Below are 5,069 nucleotides of genomic sequence, written 5' to 3' on the forward strand. Positions count from 1 at the left end.
TTCAGAGGTTGTATAATTGAGTGGTGCAACATTTAGGGTCCTACAAGTATAGTAAATGACAGTGGGTAGCTTATTAATTTTTTTACCTAAAACCGCTCCTATGGCAAAATCTGAAGCATCACACATCAGTTCAAAAGGTTCAGTCCAAACAGGTGATTAAACAATGGATGCATTGGTCAACTCCTTCTTAAGTTGCTTGAAGGTTTCTACGCGCTCTCTAGAAAACTCAAAAGGTTGATCTTTGACAAGTAGTGAAGTGAAAGGTCGGGCTAACTAACTAAAGTTCTTAATAACCTTCTGTAGAAGCCAATAACAGGGATAAATATCAATTAAATCCACTATGGCTCTATTTACCTTAATTCCCTCCTTGGATATTACATGGCCCAAAACAATACCAGATTTAACCATAAAATGGCATTTATCCCAATTCAAAACCAAATTCTTAGATAAACACCTTTTCAAAACTAGGAAAAGATGGTGAAGACACTCAGAATCCATGAATAAAAAAGTCATCCATAAATACTTCTAAAAAATTTTCAACCATGTTAGAAAAAATGCTCAACATACATTGTTGGAATACAGCAGGGGCATTGTAAGGCCAAATGGCATATGCCTATAAGTAATTGTTCCATACGGGTATATAAAGTGGTCTTATGTTGATCTTCTAAAGCAATTGAGATCTGGTTATAGTCGGAATATCCATCAAGAAAACAATAATATTTATGTCCATCTAACCTCTCTAACATCTGGTCAAGGAATGGCAATGGAAAGTGGTCCTTCTAGGTTGCTGCATTAAGTTTCCTGTAGTCTATGCACGCTCTCCACCCTGATTGGACACTAGTTGGAATCAGTTCGTTATTGGCATTGGGAACTATAGTAACATCAGACTTCTTAGGCACTACATGAATTGGGCTTACCCATTGCCTATCAAAAATAGGATAAATTATTCTATGATCCAAGCACTTTAGGACTTCTTTCTTAATGGCTTCCATCATCACAGGATTAGCTCTTCTTTGAGGTTCCGTGGATGGTTTGGAATCCTCCATTAGATATATATGGTGTTTCACAATAGAAGAGCCCATACCCTTGATATCAGCCATGGTCCAACCCAGGGCTTCCTTATTGTCTTTTAACACTTTAAGTAATCCCTCTTCTTGGCTAGAAGTCAAATCTGAAGAAATTATTATTGGAAGAGTCTGGTCAGGCCATAGGAAAGCATACCTAAAATTAGATGGCAACTCCTTAAGATCTGGCTTAGGGGGCTCAACTATGAAAAGTTTAGGAATGAGATTAAAAAGGGATCCTAAGGGCTCCACAGGTGTGTGAAGACTCAAAACTTTAGAAAATAAAGTTTCACTATCATCTTCCAACTCATCCATACACTCTTGGAATTCTGAATCAAAATCAATATCAAAGTTGGTAATTAAGTCATCAAAAAAATCTAGAAAATCCTCATGCATATTAATCTCTTCTTCCATATGTGGTTGCTTGCCTATCCTAAACATGTTAAACTCAATAGTTTGGTTGCCAAAAGATAAACTTAGGAAGCTATTCCAATAATTGATTAATGCATTACTGGTAGTAAGGAATGGTCTTTCTAGGATTATGGGGATCTCATCCTTAGTTGAGAAGGGTTTGGTATCTAACACAATAAAATCAACAAGGAAAATAAATTCCCCCACCTTTAGTGAGACATCCTCAACCATCCCTTTAAGAATCTTAACAAACCTTTCTGCCAACTGAAGAGTGGTTCCAGTGGCTTTCAATTCTCCCAATCCTAGTTGCTTGTACACATGGTAAGGCAAAAGATTCACACTTACACCAAGTTTAAGTAATGCATGCTCAATGTAGGTGTTGCCAATGACACAAGCTATGGTAGGGCTCCCTGGATCTTTATACTTGGCTGCTATAGGCTGAGTAATTATAGAACTAATGTTACTTGCTAAGAACGCCTTTTTGGGCACACTAGTGATACGTTTGTGAGTACACAAATCTTTCAGGACCTTTGCATAAGCGGGAATCTGGGATATGGCATCCAAAAGAGGGATGTTCACTTCTACCTTCTTGAAGACTTCTAAAATTTTATCTATGGAAGCAGTCTTCTTTTTGTTTACCAAGCGACTAGGAAAGGGGATAGGAGGAACATAAGGATTGTTAGGGATTTTCCATTTTTTAGAAGAATCATGTTGGTTTCCTTAACCAAATCATCTTTAGTTTTAGAAGAATCTTTAGGTTTATCAGATGAACCTAGAAGAAGAGGCACACTTATATCCTTAACTGAAGGAGAGTTAACAGGAGTAATGGATGGGAAAGATTTAGGAACACTCTATTGGTACTCTCTAACACTCCTAAGGGCATAACAACATTACATTGGTTGGAGGGCCCTTGCTGTGTTTGACCTTGTACTATATTTAGTGGTGCATTAGTTGGTGCATATTTGAGATAACTTAGGTGAATTTTCTCGTAAGATTTTGATGGTTTGTCATGAGGAGGGCCATATTTATTTTCAAGTCACTTATTCTACTTGCCTCTCTAGTGTTGGTAAACCCAAGGGGTTGCTGATAAGATGATAGAAGAGAGGCCCTAGGAAAACTAGCCTAAGGTCCTACATTTGGCCAAGGAAAAGTATTTGGGGAAAAAGATTATTGTGCAAATGGAGGCCTTTAGGGTCCAGATTGACCTTGACTATGGAAACTGAAAGGCCCTACTTGATTGCTCTGATTCCAAGAGAAATTTGGATGATTTCTCCATCTTGGATTGTAGGTGTTACTATATAGATTATTCTATTATAAGGCATCAATACTTTCATTAGAAGTGCCTCCAGAGGTGTTGGGGCATTCTTTCATAACATGTCCAGGGGACTGACACCAAGCACACATCTTAACTAAATTGATTGATGATGGCTCTCTAAGAACAATAGCCTCAATCCTCTTGATCAGGCTATCCAAATGGGCTTCCTTGACTACTATCTCATCCATAAAATATCCTTTCCCTCTTATGGTTCTTTCACTTTCTTGGGTGGATTCCCATTCACAGGTTTTGTCAGCTAAGTCAAATAAGAATTCTCATGCCTTTCCTTCATCTATAAAGGATGTGAATCCCCAAGGGCACATAGACTCTATCATTTGTTTAGTTGGATGATCAATACCCTCATAAATTATTTAACATAGATGACATAAGTCTAGGCCATGATGAGGGCATTCTTGGAGTAGATCCTTGAATCTCTCCATAAGTTTGAAAAATGACTCACTAGACTTTTGCCTAAACTGAAGGATATCACTTCTAAGCTTATTGGTCATATGAGTTGGGAGAAAATTCTTAAGGAAGACAACTGTGAATTGTTCCCATGAGGTTATGGAATTTATGGGTAACCCATACAACCACTTCTTAGCTTGGTCTTTTAATGCAAACGTGATGAACCTAAGCTTAACAGCATCATCAGAAAGCTGTTGGATTTAATTAGAATACATACCTCTTCAAATTCCCTTAGAAATAGGTATGCACCCTTAGAGGTCAGCCCATGAAAGTGGAGCAACATAGTGATATATTGAGATTTGAGCTCAAAATTATTGCCCTGGGCTTGTGGTAGAACTATGTAGGAAGGTTGGGTTATCTTAACAGGGTAAAACCTATCTTTTAGAGATCTAGGTGGAGGGTTTTGATGTTGGTCTCCCATATTGAAGGATTTTAAAGAGAGCAAACGTATAGGGTCACTACTTGTTGGATCTCTTCTTTCTAACCGATTTTTAGTATTACGTACCTACCTAACACTCATGCAATAGAAAACTACCCAAAACTAGAGTAAGACAAGCACAAAAGAATGGAAAGAATTTTTTTTTAATGATTTTTTTTGGTTTTTTGGGAGCTTACCGGTAGCGATCTGGGGTTGCTTAAGTCAATTCCTGAGATACTACTACAGGGCAAAACCTGTCATTATCATACTATGAGGCTTGGCGTCCTCCATCGATACAACTATTATTGCAAGTTGTTCTTCTCAGGAATTCAATAAAAGAAAACAAAAAATAAAATAAAGCAAACAAAGCACTCCGATTTATCAAAAGAAAGCAAAAAATAACATGGAACTGTCTCGCTGGCAATAGCGCCAAAAACTTGTTAGGATTTAAAATATAGCCACAAGCGTACGAATCAGTGTAGCTAACGGGTCGAACACAAGGAGAGCAGCTACTTTATTTTAGGCTTCTTCTAGTAATGCGAAAGTGGACAAATTCATTATGGTGATCTAATTCTAACTATCGACATAACACAAATGCATCTAAAAGCGACCTGACCATTCACATCTAAAAATTTAAATACTCAAACCACGCAATTAAAAAGAAAATAAATGAAAATAAAAGTGCTGAAAAGTAAATAAATAAAATAAAAAGGGGAAAAAGCTAGAGAGAGATACACAAGTAGGTATCTCTACTTAGCCCGAGAGATGCACCATAAATAATATGAGCTTCCCTACTTGACTAGAGAGTACTTTTACAAGGGCTTTTCAACTTGGCTTTTGAGGAAGGGCTGAAAGGTAAATAATCAAAATGAAAGGATGGTTCCATAGCTAGAGAGGGGCAAAGCCAACACATTCATCTAGCCAAGGAGCTTAGGGGAAATGGAAACCATCAAAGTAAAAACTAAAATTTATGTCCTACTTTAAGAATGAAGGGGTAGCAAAAAGACGGAATGAGAGGGGGGGTGAGAAGACTACTGAAGGAGCCTACTTGAACTTCAACCCTTGAACTGAAAACTTTATCGATTTGAGATACTACTAGTACTAAAAATCAGATCTGGAATAAACCAAATCTGAAATTTCTAGTATTAGAGAAAACAAATCTGAAAAAAAATAATTGAACTTGAAAGACACACTCCATAGCTTGTTCTTGTCACCTAGAACTAAGCCTAGAACTAGAACTTGAAGATTACAACTTCAATTTCTTAAACAATAAAAATAAGAAACTGAATCAAAAACAAAAGTGCTTGCATTAATTGAATAAAAAGAACTTACAAAAGTGTTTAAAGCAAAAAACCTAAAACTAGAGCTAGAGAAAGAGAGAAAGAGCAACTAAAAA

At 37.0% G+C, this 5,069-nt stretch overlaps 1 non-coding gene across 1 annotated transcript; it reads left to right on the forward strand.

Moving 5' to 3' along the window:
• The first annotated feature begins 3,183 nt into the window (after positions 1-3,183).
• LOC122080567 lies at positions 3,184-3,290 on the forward strand. The gene has a single exon (XR_006140837.1). It is a non-coding gene; the product is annotated as a small nucleolar RNA R71 (small nucleolar RNA).
• The last annotated feature ends 1,779 nt before the right edge of the window (positions 3,291-5,069 follow it).

Source organism: Macadamia integrifolia, chromosome 5, assembly GCF_013358625.1.
Source record: "Macadamia integrifolia cultivar HAES 741 chromosome 5, SCU_Mint_v3, whole genome shotgun sequence".
Classification (NCBI taxonomy): Eukaryota; Viridiplantae; Streptophyta; class Magnoliopsida; order Proteales; family Proteaceae; genus Macadamia; species Macadamia integrifolia.